This window comes from Anabrus simplex, chromosome 4 (genome assembly GCF_040414725.1).
Source record: "Anabrus simplex isolate iqAnaSimp1 chromosome 4, ASM4041472v1, whole genome shotgun sequence".
Taxonomy (NCBI): domain Eukaryota; kingdom Metazoa; phylum Arthropoda; class Insecta; order Orthoptera; family Tettigoniidae; genus Anabrus; species Anabrus simplex.
Genome location: NC_090268.1, coordinates 456879457 through 456897923, shown reverse-complemented (window position 1 = coordinate 456897923; position 18467 = coordinate 456879457). Strand labels below are relative to the sequence as shown.

General features: G+C 44.2%; 1 non-coding gene across 1 annotated transcript; it reads right to left on the bottom strand.

Annotated features, from left to right (window-relative positions):
* Positions 1-13233: 13233 nt before the first annotated feature.
* Positions 13234-13352, bottom strand: LOC137500634 (5S ribosomal RNA). Its single transcript, XR_011018142.1, has one exon. It is a non-coding gene; the product is annotated as a 5S ribosomal RNA (ribosomal RNA).
* Positions 13353-18467: the final 5115 nt, after the last annotated feature.

Genomic DNA, 18467 nt, shown 5'->3' with positions numbered 1-18467 from the left:
GGTGGGTTGCGCGGCGACAAGTTGGGGACGTGCTTCCTAGCTCCTTTCTCGTGCTCCCTGCGTCTTTAAGGGGTGGGTTACAATCAGGGTTCGGTTAGGAAGGGATAGTCAAAGGTTTGACGCTGCTCCTCAGGTGGCAGAAGTACTCGTCACCTTGCTTCGGGCGTCCTGATGAAGGTGCGTTCGATGGGCAGCATTTCACCAGCCGCCTCTCCATGCCGACGTTTAGGGGCGGCCGTCGTCGTCGCGACGCCCCCGGGAGTGACCCCCTCTTACCTGAAGGAAGCCCAATCCTTCCTCTAGCAATGGAGCTGAACGGCCATCCTCAGGCTCTAACCCCTTCCGAGTGAGAGCAAAGGCAAGTCAGCCTTTAGGTAGTTTTCCACAGAGTGAAGCAGACCTGCTGTAATCTGCCTCTTGTAGCTTTGCTTGAAAGGACCTACAGGATAAAGGACATAAGTTAGAAGCTAGCCTCCATGACTCGTTCGACTCCTGCTTTCCTGCTGGTAGCGCCAATCTCGTAAAGTCCTAGCCTTTAGGCCTCTATTTATAAGGCTCTCAACTCTGTACAGTCTCTCACATCCAGCAGCTTTCAGCCCCTGTCGGGGGTCGAAAGCTCAGGTTGGGAAAAGGGACAGCCTGCCCAAGGGAACCTCTAGATGTTTCTTAGGGCATAATTAAATTTCCAGTTCGCTACAGAGCCTGTACCGCCTCAGGAGAAGCTTCACCCCTCGCCTGGTGGATGGAGGCATTGTGAGCCGTATCTTACTGCCTCCAGTGGGCTGCGAAGGCAGGATCGAGAACACCGTGACGGAGGAAGGGGCAGTCAGTCCAGACTCTTCAAAGAACAGATTTCCTGTACCAGGAGATGATAAGTCTGTCAGTTTGATAGACCTGGCAACATCCCTTACCTTCGGTCAAATTTCTTTAGGATGAGAGAACCTTTGAGACAGCAACTCAGCAGATTTATTGAAAGGAAGGAAGGAAGGAAGGAAGGAAGGAAGGAAGGAAGGACCATGGTTTCCCAACAAACATCTCTGCAGGACATTGCCACAACCTACAAGGAATAAAATGTAAAGGTTTGAGGTGCTGCAACACTCATTTGAGAGGAGAGTGTATATATACAGCTAACATCTCACTTAAATGGTCCTGAAAGAAAGAAAGAAAGAAAGAAAGAAAGAAAGAAAGAAAGAAAGAGAAAAAGGAAAATAATAATAATAATAATAATAATAATAATAATAATAATAATAAGAAGAAGAAGAAGAAGAAGAAGAAGAAGAGGTTGTGTTTAATGACCCTTCAATAGGAGTTTATTTTTTGAGAGAAGCTAGTGTTTTTACCTTGAATATGTATACTCTGAACGAGGTGAAGCAGAATTTGAAGCCAACTGATCGCGCCGAGACTCGATCTTGCTACCCACTTTCATCACACAGAGTAGCGTATGACGATGATGATGATGATGATGATGATGGTAGTAGTAATAACTGTATCCAAAATTCAGGTCACATCAGTTTTTACTCGCAAAATGGTTTCATTATTTCTTTGGCTAAGAGAACCATGCGGTAACCCTAACCTCGAAAATGAATTGTCGCTCTCGACTTATAAGATGCCCTTTCTTTCTTCGACCTAGTCCGCTATCTAGTCGGCAGTCGTTTGAAATCGTGCAGGTTTCTGCATGGTTCGACGTGCGTATCCTATGAGCAGTTGAAGTCAGCGTGAAATTAAGTACAGTACAGTACAATACAGTACAGTAACTATGTGTAAGATCTCCTTCACTTGGTGAGACAAGTTGTAGGGCCAATTAAAGGTACAGAGAGCAGAGAGAGCATAACATAACTTCTCCTGCGAAAAAAGCTAAATATGCACTGTACTTGGGTTGATGGTGTATTATACTGAACGCCCTCCCCCCCCCTCCCCCCCCTCCCCCTTCCATTACATCTTTACTGAATGATTCTGCACAACGTTCCCTGCTGTTAATATTAATCCCCTACTGGGTTTTAGCTTAATGGTATCAGTCGGTAATCATCATCTTGACAGCCTCTGTCCTTCATGCTAAAAATCAGCTGCAGAGAAAAGGACCCTTTGTGTTCTTGCTATTATTATTATTATTATTATTATTATTATTATTATTATTATTATTATTATTATTTACCTCAGCGAATGAAAGCCCATGTAAGAACATTTTTTTGTACATAAGCAACGATCAGCTGCTTTACCGACACCTTGTAATCTAAGAAAGAAAGAAAGAAAGAAAGAAAGAAAGAAAGAAAGTAAGTATAGGGGTACCTAACCACTCCTGAAAACTAATTTCATTGAAGGTTGTACTAGGCCAAACTGTAGCGACCTCTTACTAAATGGTACCATACTACAGAGCAGGTGAAGAATAGTTAATGAAACCGTATAATGAAAGGTACAGACTTAAGAGCAAGTGGCATACTGGCTTAAAATCCCTCCCTTCCAGGACCCTTCTTGCAACCACTAACCACCACCTACACCCCTGCCCAAGCAGTATTCGAGCATCGGGCTGGGTGATGTGGTCGCCTTAGAAGTTTGTGCTAGACAATACCCCAAAGAAAGCAGGTGGTTTAAGACAGGCAATAAAGTTTTAAGTTTTACTCCTCTTCCCTCAAATATGAAGAGAAGTACACCATAATGAGGGGTACTAAGCCATTTAAATTCATGACAGAGACCTGATGATTCTTAGCCCTGCTGATCTAGGGTGACACTTGATATAACCAGGCCAGACCCAGTACCTGAATATTTTTAGGTTATCCAAGCCAAACCTGGGTTATATATTGCCCGAAATATGTAGCATCTACCCTGTAATTAGAAGATGCAGCTGTGACTTCATGACTGGTGATGATATAACGGTGCACAATTTAGCATGTTAGGTATTAGTAGATCCACGATCAGCCCTAGCCGTGTCTGATGCAGATATCCTAACCTGACTTGGCAAGAACGGTAACTTCTTTCTTTCTTTCTTTCTTTCTTTCTTTCCTTGAACGCTAGCCTGTAGTAGTAAGGCAAGAGGCAGTGATCAGGTGGTCAGCAAATGGACACATTATTGCTCGAGTTCGTAACTGTCCACTGCCTTAAGTAATAGTCGTATTAGTAGCAGTAATGGTGGTGGTGGTACTACTAGTAAGGTTATGTTCACTATTATCTTACGCCTTTCGTAGATGCCGAGGTGCCGGAAGTTTGTCCCGCAGGAGTTCTTTTTATGCGCCCATATCTACAGACTATCGAAATATCACGCGAGTGAGCCGGTGTCGAACCTGTCAAGTAGGGCTCAGAAAGGTCTAATTTTAATTCTAGGACGGTAACAGTAACTATACGGAGTTCCGATTCGTTCTACTCAATTTATCACTTGCCAAAAGATCGGTCAGCTGACGAACAAACAACAAAAACGAGTGCTTTCCTCCCTTCACCTAACCTAAAACGTCACGACTCTTTGAACTAACCCTTGTCGTCAAAAGGTTACCTTCTCAGTCTTATTTGAAGGGCGTCTCGTCTTTGATAGAAATGAAAGAGTTTTACAAGTTCCTAGGCTTCAAAACTACGTTACATCGCAACACACGCACTTCGAAGATAACGGGCTGTGTGTAGGCCACTGTACTGCACTGGTGCCCTACCGTTCGTAAGGAAGCCCGGGAGAGACACGAGCGTACTACAAACTTGTAACTTATTGCCGAACCGTGTCGTAATTTGAATAGCTACTTACCTGAAAGAACATAAAAGGAAATTGTTCGACTCTTTGAGGGGCTGCTAAATGCCGCGGTCGGTTGCTAGGACATGGCTTTCATTGTAATCACGACAGTGTCGATGACGTTGCATGGAAACCACCTTCCTCGCGATTTTCAAGGTGGGCGGGGAGCTTAGAAGCCTCGTTCCGCCCTTTAATAATCTTAATATTGGGAGAAATAGGACGTAGAATGATGTTATGTGCCATAAGAGGCCTGCAGGATAAGCTACACTAACCTAAAAGAATAAGAACAGCAAGTTTAGACATAGGGACGTACGATAGGAGGGACGAAAGTTAAAATCCTGGCACGAGTAATTGGAAGCGGTGCTAGGCTCAGCAAGGGTCCCCTAGGTCGACACACACACACACACACACACACACAGAGAGAGAGAGAGAGAGAGAGAGAGAGAGAGAGAGAGAGAGAAACGACGAATAATAATAATAATAATAATAATAATAATAATAATAATAATAATAATAATAATAATAATAATAATAATAATAATAATAATTGTACCGGGCGGTACACCTCTACTCTGTTTATTTAAAAGTTGCGCCAGTTGAAACACCTCTTCTGGAGGAAGGTTGAACTTTATCTATTCTATTAATTCTCTACTTTCTCAGAAGATGTCACCACGTGGAAAATTTTGAGTTTTTGAACTGTGTCACTTTTGATGTGTTTTTGTTTCGCTTGAAGTAAGAAGTGGGAACTTTCTCTTCTAGAGGACACTACTGAAGAATTACAATAGTGCAACCTAGTGCGAAATCAAAGAACTATTTTGTTGGAGAAATTTTTATTTCAAAAGTTTGTTTCTTGTTAAATTTCTTTCTGTTATTGTTTAAGTTGGCTGTATACCCCTCTTTTTCCCCTTAGTTTGGATCTAGCCAATCCCGAATTTCTTTAATTAATTTTCCACCAATAATGTGTTTCTTTTTCCTCTATGTAGGGGTTTCTTTTCCCGAACCAATAAAGATTTTGTGGGAGGGTGTTTTATTTCCCCTAACGCCTAGAATCTTCCGCGAGAGGATATAAACTGCTGATTTTGGGGTCTCCGGGCCACTTCTGTTCCATCTTTCAGTGTATTAAGTACATAGCAGGAGGCGGGAAGCGCCTCCTTCCTCGGCAGCGATCTACTACCAGGTAATGGCCTATTTATATCTTCTTTTCTTGCTAGGTCGGCAGTTTAACTCTCGCGGCGGGTTCGAAGCGTTTTCCATCATGTAACCTTTTCCTAAAATGTAACTACTCTTTTCTTCTTTTTCTTGTAAAGTTACATATTGGGATAGAGAGTGCTAACCCTCTCGAGCTCCCACTCACATTTGTTTTGAGGTGAACTTATTTTCTCAAACTTTTCTTCGTTTATGTAATGTAAAGTGTTCTTCTCTAAGTCACCTCTGTAGTATGGGATTAGCCCTTGCGTTAGTGGCCCAGAGCCAGACTAGGTTTTAAAAGCAAAGTGTATTAGGAGTGCAAGTTCGCCTCCTCTCAAGTTGTATTTTAGAGGTCATGTATTAATCTTTTCTCACCTAATAGACCTCAGTAGGTTGGGTATTTTACCCCTGTGTATATGTCCTTTGAGGACAACTTGAAAGTTGAGTTTGGTGTGGCCTGGGAGAGGCTTAACTTTAAGAGCGAGTGGCTCTTTTCTAAAACTGAGAGTTGTATGCCTCGAGGAGGCTTTGCTGTGTAATTTGGAGCAAAGGCTCCAGGGTTTGAGTGGGGTCTTCTGCCCCTTTTGTTAAAATTGGTATATCGTAAAGTTGAGCTAGTTGCTCAAGAATTGTGTTTTCAGGGCTCGAAGCCCAAATTCTTTAATCCCTGTAATTGTACATTTCAAGTTGTATTTCGGCTACTAAGTACCTGTTCTATTTGTTGTTACCTAATTTTGAAAAGAAAATATAACCTTGTTAAATTTTAAAATTTAATTTCTCTTTAGTAGCTTGAGACCTATTCACCACCCAGCACCTTCTTTCATGCTTAACTACCACAAAAACTCGGTAACAAGTGGTAGCAGAGCGTGGTTGAATGGGTCTCAATTTAGCCCCTTTTGACGGCTAAACATTGCTTTGATTCGAACTCTAACAATTTTCTCAGTTGCTGGAATTTTTTGAGTTTTTCAAAATTGTTCTGTCATCATGCCCGGCCCTCGCGATGTTCTCCTCCTTAACTACTTGCGCAAAGAGGAGTTGATATATGAGTTAACTATCAGAAACGTTCAATCTGGAGGCACGGTTGCTATAGACACTAACAAGCTTAGAGAGTCCCTTGATTTGCCCATTTCCATCCCCAATTTGGGAGAGAAAGAAATTGACGACTCTCTTTCCACGATTGTCGAGAATATTACTGGGCTAGCATCGGTAGTCAGCTTTTTTGATGAAAACGATCCATCTCCTAATCAAATTAAGCGTGTGCAAGGCAGGCTGTATCACTTTGCAAATAGAGTTAATGATCTATTGTCTCTAAAGGTGAATGACGTTCAGAGGAAGCAAGCTAATACGCTCCTTGAAACTATTTCTGAATTGTCTAATAAGGTCACTCAATTGCTAACCGGCGAAGCTCCTCCCAAAACTGATCAACCCGCCACGGTGAATGTAGGTAACGAGGAAGAGCCTCCTCAGGGAGAAGTCAATAGGATAACCGTTGCTGCTCAAACTATCTCTGCCCCATCGAACAACGAATCTGAACGCCGTGCGTCATTGAGTAACATCCGCTCTGAATTAACTTCCTTGCCCTTGAAACCTTTAACGACTATGACACCTGGGTTCAGCAGCTTGCCTCATCCATTGGCAATGTTGCTTAGAGGTATCTCTAAGTTTTCCGTCAACACCACCAGTGACGTAATTTCATTTTTAAGATTTCTAGTGGAATTTCAGGATCATGCCCTTGTGTTTTCTCTTTCCCCATGTCAAATTTTGCAAATTATCTATCCTTATGCTATTGGTGTTCTATCTGACAAAATAGTTAGAGCCATTGCCGAGCAATCTTCTATTGAGGATTTCCACGCCCATTTGCTAGCTAACTTCATCCCGGCTAGGGCCAGGTCCTCCCTTATTCAGAAATACTATTATCGGGTACAGCGCTTGGATGAAAACCTGGCAGACTTCATCCAAGATATTAAGTTTTATACTAGGGTGTTTGCTCTCCACTTCCCTGAGGATCAGATCGTGCAAGCTATTGTTGAAGGGATTTCACCACCCTACAGGTCATATTTGTGTTTCGCGGCGTGCCCGCAAACCTTCTCTGAACTGGAAGCATTAGCCGTCTCTGCGGAAGGAGTTAGGTATGCCGATTCCTTGCGTGTGGCGAAAGAACCCCCGCCTTCCTTTAGTAACACTCGGCCTCCACCTCGCCGACCAGTCAATCCCCGTAAATGTTATGCTTGTGGGTCGCCTGACCATCTGCGGAATAAGTGTCCTCTGATCAAGTCAAGTGGGACAAGGAATGGAGTAGGGTCATCACAAGGCTGTTTTAAGTGTGGGGCCTTCTCACATATCGCCAAGAATTGCCCAAACTCAAATAGCACCCCCTCCTGCTCAACTTCTGCTGCAAATTCCAGCTATTCCAATAATAAAAAGTGACTAGTGGCGTCGGCTGAGCCGACTAATCCATCTTCCCGAGACTTAGCCCCTAGTAAACAGGTTGTAAATGCAGAGAACGACCAGCCTTCAAATTCATCTTTTGAATGCCCTAAAGAGTGTCTTAGGATTGCGGCGGATACCCCCGCACCTGTTCCTTTTCTTAAGATTGAGTTAAATAACGAGCCTATAACAGCTCTCTTAGATTCAGGCAGTGTTTGTTCCATTATTTCGGCTGATTGGTATTCTAAATTGAAATCTGTTTGTAAACTCCCTGACTATGTCTCTTCTCCTGTTCAATATGTTTCGGCTAATTCATCTCCATTAGAAATTCTAGGTTCCATACATGGCAAAATTCGGGTTTTTAAGTTTACATGGAAGATCAAATTGTTTGTGGCCAAGCGTTTGTCTTGCCCCATCATATTGGGAGCGGACTTCATTTCTCACACTGGTCTTGTGCTCGATCTCCAGAGTAGGTCGTGCATATTCAAATTTGCGTCCAATTGTAGAATTCCCTTGTTAAAGTGTAATTCTGTATCATGTTCATCTATTTCGCCTACCCAGGATGAGATGTTGTTAGACCTTAGACATCTACCTGAGGAGCAGGCTGATAGTATTCGGAAACTGTGTCAGTCGTTTACCGAGGTGTTCTCTGATACTCTTGGTGTTACTGACCTTATTGAATACAAAATTGAGGTCACGGATTCAATTCCTGTCCGTTTTCCACCGTATAGGCTATCTCCACCTAAAATGAAGGCTCTGAAAGAAATCATCGATCAGATGTTGAAGGATGGTATTATTAGGCCCTCTAAGTCAGCGTATTCTTCGCCTATTTTTCTAGTCCCGAAACCCCAAGGAGGCTTCAGGCCTGTCATTGATTACAGGGCTCTCAATCGGAAGGTGGTGTTGCAATCTGTGCCCCTTCCCGACCTTCATTCTTGCTTTTCATGGTTTCGTAAGGCCAAGTTCTTCACCATCTTGGACTTGAATCAGGCCTATAATCAAATTCCCCTTGCCGAAGAGTCTAAACATCTTACAGCGTTTGCCACGGACTGGAATTTATATGAATACAACCGCGTGCCTTTCGGGCTACCCACGGGGGCAGCTGTGCTCACTAGGCTACTAGATAGGGTCTTTTCCGACATCAAATTTGAGTACTTATATCACTATTTGGATGATGTCGTCGTATTTTCCGAAACCTTTGAAGAACATCTAGATCATTTGCGAGAAGTTCTCAATCGCCTTCGTAAGGCTGGGTTAACTGTTAAGTTGTCCAAGGTTGCCTTTGCTAAGCCCTCTATGTCATTCCTAGGGCATATTGTGTCACCTGATGGTGTAGCAGTCGATCATTCTAGAACACAGGCCATCCGTGATTTTAAACCTCCTAAGGACATCAAAGGTATCGCTAGATTCATTGGTATGGTGAATTTCTTCAGGAAGTTTATTCCTAACTTCGCTAATAGAGCGGCGCCCTTAAACCTTCTTCGTAGGAAAGGCATCAAATTCGAGTGGGGACCTTCTCAACAAGCCGCTTTCGAAGATCTTAAATTAGCTCTCTGTAATGCCCCTGTACTTGCTATGCCTGATTTCTCGAAGAAATTCATCGTCCAAACGGACGCGTCGTCGTCAGCTGTAGCTGCAGTCCTTCTTCAAGAGACTGAACTAGGGAGGCGTCCCATCGCCTATGCATCTAGGACTCTATCGGTTCAAGAAGCCAAGTATTCCATCTATGAGCTCGAAGGGTTGGCAGTCTTATTCGCCTTAGAAAAGATCCGTCTCTATCTGGAACATGTCAAATTCGACCTGGAGACAGATATCAAGCCTTAAGCTGGGTCTTAGGTAGGCCGCGTCGTACTGGTCGTATAGCCCGTTGGGCCATCCGTATTTCTGCCTTCCAATTTGATGTACGACATATCAGAGGTACCGAAAATGTTGTTGCTGATGGACTCAGCCGTATGTTTCATAACGATGTCGAGACCCACGAACCGGTCGATAGTTCATCACCTTCCGAGTCCATACTATCTGGTGTTAATGCCATCTTAACAGGTGCTCCCATGCTTTTTAGGGATATTGAGAAATACCAACGTGAAGATCCGACGCTGGCTCCTATAATGGAAACCCTTTCTTCTGGGGAACATGTTGTCCCTTATGTTTTGAGGAATGGTGTTCTATGTTGCCCTTCGAGGCATGATAAGTTGATGAAAGTTGTTGTTCCAGCGGTTCTTGTACCTATGATCTTCAAATACTATCATGAGACCCCATTGGGGGGGCATCTTGGAATCTTTAAAACTCGTGAAAAGATTCGTGAAATGTTCATATGGAAAGGTATGGACGGTGAAATTCGAGAACTTGTAAAAGCTTGTAAATCTTGTTTGATCAGTAAACCCACCATGTCCACTAAAGTAGGCCTTTTGTCTTCTCATCAAGCGTCGCGCCCCATGGAACGCCTGTATATCGATTATGTGGGACCCTTCCCCCAGTCAAAGGGTAATGCCAACAAGTTCATCTTTGTGTGTGTAGATGGTTTTACAAGATTTTCCTGGTTATTTCCGACTAAGCTGGCTACCGCTCAGTCCACCATTACTTGCCTAAATTCTATTTTTGCTTCTTTTGGTCCGTGCCAATACATTGTATCTGATAATGCTAAAGCTTTTACATCAAATCTGTTTCGTAAATTCTGTTTTGACTTGTCCATCTCTCATGTAACTACATCTGCTTATTACCCTCAACCATCTCTGGCTGAACGGGTTAACCGCAATCTCAGGTCCGCACTTATTGCCTATCATCATGAAGATCATTCTAGGTGGGACACGTCCCTGCATTGGTTAGCTTTTGCTTTGAATTCGGCGGTTCATGAATCTCACAAATTTACTCCAGCTTCTTTGATGTTTAAGTTCGTTCCCAACACGCCGCTCTCTAACCTCTGGTCTCTGAATGACATTCTGCCCGAGACAATAGATCCGGACAACATTAAAGATCTTTGGAAGAAGGCTAAAGCTAATCTTAAAGTGTCTCATGAAAAGGTTAGGGAAAGGTATGATCGTGGACGGAGACCCACCACTTTGAAGGTAGGTGACCAGGTTATGGTCAAAAATTTTGTTCCCGCGGGCAAGCTTGCCCCCAGATTTCATGGGCCTTGTATCATTCTCGATTTTCTTACGCCGGTTACCTTATTGCTAAGTAATCCAGCCACCGAGAGGATATTTAGAGTTCACCTGTCCCAGGTGAAACCGGTGTAATTTCTGTGTTAACTTGCTCCATATTATTTTGAAAGGATATGAAGGTTATATTTTTTTTGAGTTTCACTTTTATGGCATTCTGCCCCTTCTGTAATATTTTGGTTTTAGATGTAAGCCTTATGTAAAACCTGCCCCGACCCGTTAAACTGCCATCCTGTTCTTGCCACGGCCATTACCACGCTCCCGTCTCCTGCTCCACTCTACACAGTGGCTTAATGAATACCATGAATATCTGCACGCCGCTGGCCCCTCACTCTCTCTACAAGCCTGTACCCTCAAAGAAAATAATTGTCCAACACAATTCTGCCGCCTAGCTTTAATGTTTCAGCGCCCCCGCAGCCGTGCAGCGCCGTGCAGCGACTGGGGAGGGGGATGGGCCCCCTCCTCTCCAGCGAGGACGACATGTGCACGGCGAGCCGGAGCTCACCTCCCGGCCAAGGCTGATGTGCGGCGCACGACCTGCTACATGCCCGCAGCCTGTATCTGTTCACCGCGGGCGCGGCGTACTTCAACACCTCTGCTCCCCTCATAGTGCGGGCGAGCGGTATCTCAGGGTACTTGAGGGGTCCGAGCGGCCTCCGTTGGACGCAAGCTGCAACGGCCGGTCTGGCCATCCGACTCAATCTACATCAACTACATGGACAGTCACCATAAGCAATAATTACATTTGGGAATTTAACAACAATATTTGGTGGACATTGCAAAATTTTTCTTCACCTTTAAGTATTAAAAGTTTATCTTCAGAAATACAAATTCTACAAACATAAAAACTTTACTGCACCGGCAACAACAAAATTTTGAAATTGCAACCAACCAAATTACTAAAATCTTATAAATGCTTCCGCAATTAATCTTAATATCAACATCAAAACTTGGACCTTATTTTGGAAACAAAGCTTATGTTCTTCTGTGTTACCCCTTGGAGGAACTTTTGGGGGGGGAGGTCTGTACCGGGCGGTACACCTCTACTCTGTTTATTTAAAAGTTGCGCCAGTTGAAACACCTCTTCTGGAGGAAGGTTGAACTTTATCTATTCTATTAATTCTCTACTTTCTCAGAAGATGTCACCACGTGGAAAATTTTGAGTTTTTGAACTGTGTCACTTTTGATGTGTTTTTGTTTCGCTTGAAGTAAGAAGTGGGAACTTTCTCTTCTAGAGGACACTACTGAAGAATTACAATAGTGCAACCTAGTGCGAAATCAAAGAACTATTTTGTTGGAGAAATTTTTATTTCAAAAGTTTGTTTCTTGTTAAATTTCTTTCTGTTATTGTTTAAGTTGGCTGTATACCCCTCTTTTTCCCCTTAGTTTGGATCTAGCCAATCCCGAATTTCTTTAATTAATTTTCCACCAATAATGTGTTTCTTTTTCCTCTATGTAGGGGTTTCTTTTCCCGAACCAATAAAGATTTTGTGGGAGGGTGTTTTATTTCCCCTAACGCCTAGAATCTTCCGCGAGAGGATATAAACTGCTGATTTTGGGGTCTCCGGGCCACTTCTGTTCCATCTTTCAGTGTATTAAGTACATAGCAGGAGGCGGGAAGCGCCTCCTTCCTCGGCAGCGATCTACTACCAGGTAATGGCCTATTTATATCTTCTTTTCTTGCTAGGTCGGCAGTTTAACTCTCGCGGCGGGTTCGAAGCGTTTTCCATCATGTAACCTTTTCCTAAAATGTAACTACTCTTTTCTTCTTTTTCTTGTAAAGTTACATATTGGGATAGAGAGTGCTAACCCTCTCGAGCTCCCACTCACATTTGTTTTGAGGTGAACTTATTTTCTCAAACTTTTCTTCGTTTATGTAATGTAAAGTGTTCTTCTCTAAGTCACCTCTGTAGTATGGGATTAGCCCTTGCGTTAGTGGCCCAGAGCCAGACTAGGTTTTAAAAGCAAAGTGTATTAGGAGTGCAAGTTCGCCTCCTCTCAAGTTGTATTTTAGAGGTCATGTATTAATCTTTTCTCACCTAATAGACCTCAGTAGGTTGGGTATTTTACCCCTGTGTATATGTCCTTTGAGGACAACTTGAAAGTTGAGTTTGGTGTGGCCTGGGAGAGGCTTAACTTTAAGAGCGAGTGGCTCTTTTCTAAAACTGAGAGTTGTATGCCTCGAGGAGGCTTTGCTGTGTAATTTGGAGCAAAGGCTCCAGGGTTTGAGTGGGGTCTTCTGCCCCTTTTGTTAAAATTGGTATATCGTAAAGTTGAGCTAGTTGCTCAAGAATTGTGTTTTCAGGGCTCGAAGCCCAAATTCTTTAATCCCTGTAATTGTACATTTCAAGTTGTATTTCGGCTACTAAGTACCTGTTCTATTTGTTGTTACCTAATTTTGAAAAGAAAATATAACCTTGTTAAATTTTAAAATTTAATTTCTCTTTAGTAGCTTGAGACCTATTCACCACCCAGCACCTTCTTTCATGCTTAACTACCACAAAAACTCGGTAACAATAATAATAATAATGATGATGATGTCGCCGCCGCCAGGTTAGGCCGGTCACCTAGGAGGAAATGCAATACTACGCTAAGCTTCGTTCCTGTATAGCCACGGGGTCGAAGAGCAGCAAAAGGTCTAGCTAGTTTCAGACGTAACAAAAAACGTGATTTAAGCAATTTCTGCTGGCCTGAGGCAAAAGTTGAAAGTAAGTTGTCGTACAGGGACTGGGAAACTTGGTAAAAAGGGAATTGAGCCAACGGCACGTGGTGTTCCCAAGCGGTCACCCATCCAAGTACTGACCACGCCCAATGTTGCTTAACTGCGGTGATCGGACGAGAACCGGTGTATTCAACATGGTATGGCCGTTGGCGAGAGAACGGAGCTTGAAACGGCCATACGAACCGCAAAGCGAGTTTCCTGGAGGTCTTTGTGGCGCGGGGGCGTTGGCAATGGTGCAGGGGTGTGCTCGGAGGTCGCCGTCGCGGAGCGGGCGCGGGTGGTTGTCGCCTTCCGCGGCGAAACGTAACCTAACTCGACTTAACCCCACTTCTCGTAACCTAACCCCAAAAAAAACGCGCACACACCCACACGGGAAGTGTCCAGGGTTTGTTGTAATAATAATAATAATAATAATAATAATAATAATAATAATAATTACTGAAGGTAGTTGTGAAGGTCCGGCGCTGTAGCCGGAGGGCCCGGGCTCAATTCCCGGCCAGGCAAAGGAATTTTACCTCGATCTAAGGGCTGCTTTGAGGTCCACTCAGCCTGCTTGCTTAGGGGCTGTAGTGCCATGGGGCTTGGTCTGGTTTTCATTGTAAAGGACAAAGCAGGAGGATTTTTAGCAATAAGGTAATGCAGTAGTAGTAGTAGTAGTAGTAGTTGTTCTTCCCTCCTTAGCTTATGATTTGAATGTTTTACACTGTATTTCGATGTATATGAAGTAGGACAGATAGATAAAATCAGAGTGGAGTTGATAGCAAGGCTAACAGATGCTGCTCTTTTTTTTAAAGGTGTGGTGGCCCTGAAAAGGGCCGTTTGTTAAGAATGCAGCAAGGCAGAAAACCTGGCACCTTACTTGGAGCTGGTGTATTTGGTAACTGCCTTGGTACCCTCACTGACGGCGTGCTTGGCCAGCTCACCGGGCAACAGGAGGCGGACGGCAGTCTGGATCTCCCGACTGGTGATGGTGGAGCGCTTGTTGTAGTGGGCCAGACGGGAAGCCTCAGCGGCGATGCGCTCGAAGATGTCGTTGACAAAGCTGTTCATGATGCTCATCGCCTTGCTGGAGATGCCAGTATCAGGATGTACCTGTTTAAGCACCTTGTAGATGTAGATGGCATAGCTTTCCTTCCTCTTGCGCTTCTTCTTCTTGTCCCCCTTGGAGATGTTCTTCTGGGCCTTGCCGGCTTTCTTGGCTGCCTTTCCGCTTGTCTTGGGTGGCATGGTTGTCTCGGATGTCTCCTAGAACGTAAATTTTTCTTTTTTTTTTTTTTTTTGGTGTTGGAGGCATCGAACTGGAGAGTCCCAGGGCGAAAACTATGCCCTTTTACTCATCTGTTTCCTAGGAATAGCCGATGAGTCGGAAAATCGCAATCATGCACTGGCGGGGGAGAAAGCGATCTGTCTTGCAGGCAAAGCCTGCAAGTCAGAGGAGAAAACCCCCTCTTCGCTAAATTATTGTTTTCAGCTAATTAGAAATCGTAGGGTGAACGGAGAAGAAGAAGTAGCATTCTTAAAAACGGGGCTTTTCAGGGTGTAATTTCTAGGTATTTAATGAGAGGATTGTGTTCAATTTGGAAAAGGCCGAAATGGTTACTTAAGACCTGTCATACAGGAGCCAAGGGCCGCGATACTTATAACGAGTATTCGGCTTCTTGGTCCGGATGACCTGTTTTAATAACGTGATGCCCTGGTCAGTAGACTGGGCTTGGAGAATTCTAGCCTTGGTCATCCTAGTTAGCTTGTTAATCTGAGTTCTAATAGTCGGAATACGGACTTCTGTGCGTATCTTCCTATTAGATCTCAGGAGGGGCGCTCTTGTCATCTTTCTTAATATTTTATTTTGGAAAATTTGTAATTTGGAAAGAGGAGTCTTGGGAACATAGCCCCAGGCCTCGCAACCATAGAGCAGTATGGGCCTGACACATGCTAAATAGAGCTTTCTCTTTATGGATATAGAGATGTATCTATTATAAAGCAGAGGCGCCAGGTTTGCCACACGAGCCCATGCTCGTTGCAGGGCCTGTTCTATGTTCCCTCTCCAGATAAGACTTTTGTCCATTGTTAGGCCGAGATACTTGATTTTATTAGTCCAGGACAGGGGGGTATCGTGTAAAATAAGATGACCAAGGCTAGGCCTTCGTCGAGAAAAAATAATTGCTTGCGTCTTGCCAGCATTTATTTTAATTCTGTTCCGAAGGCACCACTTCTCGAACAGAGAGATCCAAGATTGCAATATGGTGATGGTATCTCTGTTTCTCCTTTTAGAGGCGTAAACAGCTATATCATCCGCATACTGCTGGATTTCTACTCCCTGCCACTGGGGTAGATCATTCACGTATAGGGCGTAGAGTATGGGGGAGATTTTTCCACCCTGAGGGACTCCAGCTCGTAGCCTCCGAGGGGTGGATTTTTCTCCGTCTACAGTGACATAAAATTTCCTATGTGTTAAATAGAAAGTAATAATTTTGATAATATAATTTGGAATAACATGAAGGTCCAAAAGTTTGGCTATTAAATTTTCGTGCCAGACGGTGTCAAAAGCCTTCTCTACGTAGAAAAATACCGCCGGCACGCTACGCCGTATATTGAATGATCTACAAATATACTGCACGAGGCGCAGCGCCGCTAGAGGGGCGCTGCGCTTCGACCGGAACCCAAATTGCTCCGGTCGCAGTATATTGTGGGCGTTCAGGCACGCATTGAGGCGGTTGAGAATAAGTCTCTCTAGTATCTTAGAGATGTGGGATAATAGGGTTATAGGTCTGTAATTTTGAGGGAACAATCTGTCCTTCCCCGGTTTAGGAAGGACGACCACACGGCCCGTCTTCCAAACCTTAGGGAAGTATCCCTGTTTAAAACAAGCCGAAAAAATGGTTGCCAAAAAGATTACTGCTCTATAAGGCAGAGATTTAATTTCTTTATTGCTAACCCTATCATCCCCGGGAGACTTTTTCTCATTTAAGTCTTTTATAACCCTGCGGACCTCTGCAGGCGTTACGTCAGATATGTCATTGTCAGGCGTCCATTGTTGTAAAAAAGATGAGACCTTTCTGTGTACCTCTCTGGTCCGTAGTTCGTTTTCGTCGTCGTCATCGTCAGAAAGATCGTGAGGTACACTTTGACTTTCAATTGTGTCAGCGAAGGCCTCAGCTTTATCGTAAGGGGAGAACGCTAATCCGTTGCGGCCATGAATTGCACGCCTGGGGGGGGGAGGGGCGATTCAGAGAACGAGTAACCCGCCAGAACTCGTGATCTGATTCGTTTTCTGTGAGGGTACGGCAGAATTCCTCCCATCTTTCCACCTTTCTTTCCAGTAATCGTTTTCGGACTTCTTGAGCGAGTTCGCGGTATTCCGCTCTGTCCGCTGGGTCCCGAAATCTTTGCCATCTTTTACGATACGCATTTTTAATTTTAATTAAATCCTTAATAATTTCAGGAGTGGAATCATCTTGGCAGGCTATGCGGCTTCCCATATTAAAGTTATTATTATTATTAATATGGGAGGAATGACGCATCGTACGCCCGCCATGTTGTGTGGGCGTACGATTGTCATTGTTGCCCCTATCGCTATTGGTTGAATTTCGAGCAGCTTTCAGGATGTATTTACGGGCGTTTTGCATCTTATTAGTAAGATGCTCCACGGCCCGGTCAATATCATCCCGGCTGTTAATTTCGAAAGGTTGAAGATTTTTATTAACGTGCCAAGTGAACTTATTATAATCCAAAGATGAGTTTAACAATGGAAAAGATGGCTCAGATAACCTAACCCAAGAAAGATGGAAAAGAATGGGGTCATGGTCTGAATTTAATTCCCTAGGTACTGTAAAATTTATGGGTTGATTATAAAATTTTGTCACTGCCACGTCTATGACATCAGGACGCGAACCATTACTGGGATAAATAGTAGGTTCCGTAGGGGCAAAAACCCCGATGTCATTTTCCCTCATATATTTATGTAGCGTTCTTCCCTTAGGATTAGTCACTCGTGAGTTCCAATCTGGATGCTTGGCATTTAAGTCACCAATGATGAAAGAGGAGACTCTGGACGGGTTGTTTAATAATAAATCTAGTTCCGCTGTATGTAGCGGAGTCTTGGGAGGAGAATAGGCCGCAAAAATACGATAGTGATAATTTCCATGTCTAATCTCGATACCGAGAGACTCAATAGCACCATGAGGTAGGGGGTCTAACAGGTTGTGCGTAAGTTTAGACTTAACCAGCACCGCCACGCCCCCGTGCTCATCGTGAAGTCTGTCTTTACGATAGACAGTAAAGTTTTTAATTTTGAAGGGCATATTAGGTTTTAGCCAAGTCTCCCCTAACAGCATTATATCAATATTGTGGTCAGAAATAAAAGCTTCAAGCTCATATTTCTCACCAACAACACTCTGACAGTTCCAAGCACAGATTGTTAAGTCCATGTCAGAACAGAATGAGCCTTAAAATTAGGGCTCTGAGAAATACTGCATAGCAGCATTTATCAGTACCATAATTTTGTCCATTGTTGTCGGACATGTTCTTATTTTAGTCGCTGTGTCTTTTATTATGGGTATCAGCTTGGGGAAATTTACCTGCCTACAGAGGTCTACGATATCCCTCAGTCCGGAGAGGTCGGACGTGAGGGATGCCGCCGCTTGAGGGGCAGGGTTCGCCGTCGACGCGCCAAGTGCGGGGGGGGCGGGGGTGGGGGCGGCGCCTCCTGACGCTTGAGCGAAAGAGAAGCTGGGGTCAACTACTCTTGAGGGAGGGAGGGTCTTGATTTTCTTGGTTTTTGAGACCTCCCTGGCCGCTTTTTGCTCCATAATGGAGACATATACAGAACAGCCTCTGAAGGAGGCTGGGTGGCTTCCTCCACAATTAACGCACCTGGCTGGGGCATTGTCCTGAAGAGGACACGCCGCAGCCATGTGGTTTTCGCCGCACTTGACGCATCTCAGCATCATTTTGCAATAGTTGGCCGTGTGGCCCCACCTCTGGCATTTATAGCACTGAGATGGGCCCTCACGGCCCCTGAATGCCTCAATTTTGACCTTCGACCCGCACAGGTATTGCACGGAGTAGATGGTCTTGGAGTACTCGGTGTTGGGAAGGGTAAGGCTCATTACATTTAGGGGGATTTCTTTTTTGGTCGTGGCGTCACGACGGGTGTACTGATGGAGGTCTTGGGGTTCGTACCCCATCCCCATGAGTTCCTCCCGAGCCCAGTCTACTCCTACGGTAGAAATAATATTTCTTATGATAACTTTGAGGAGCCTATTGC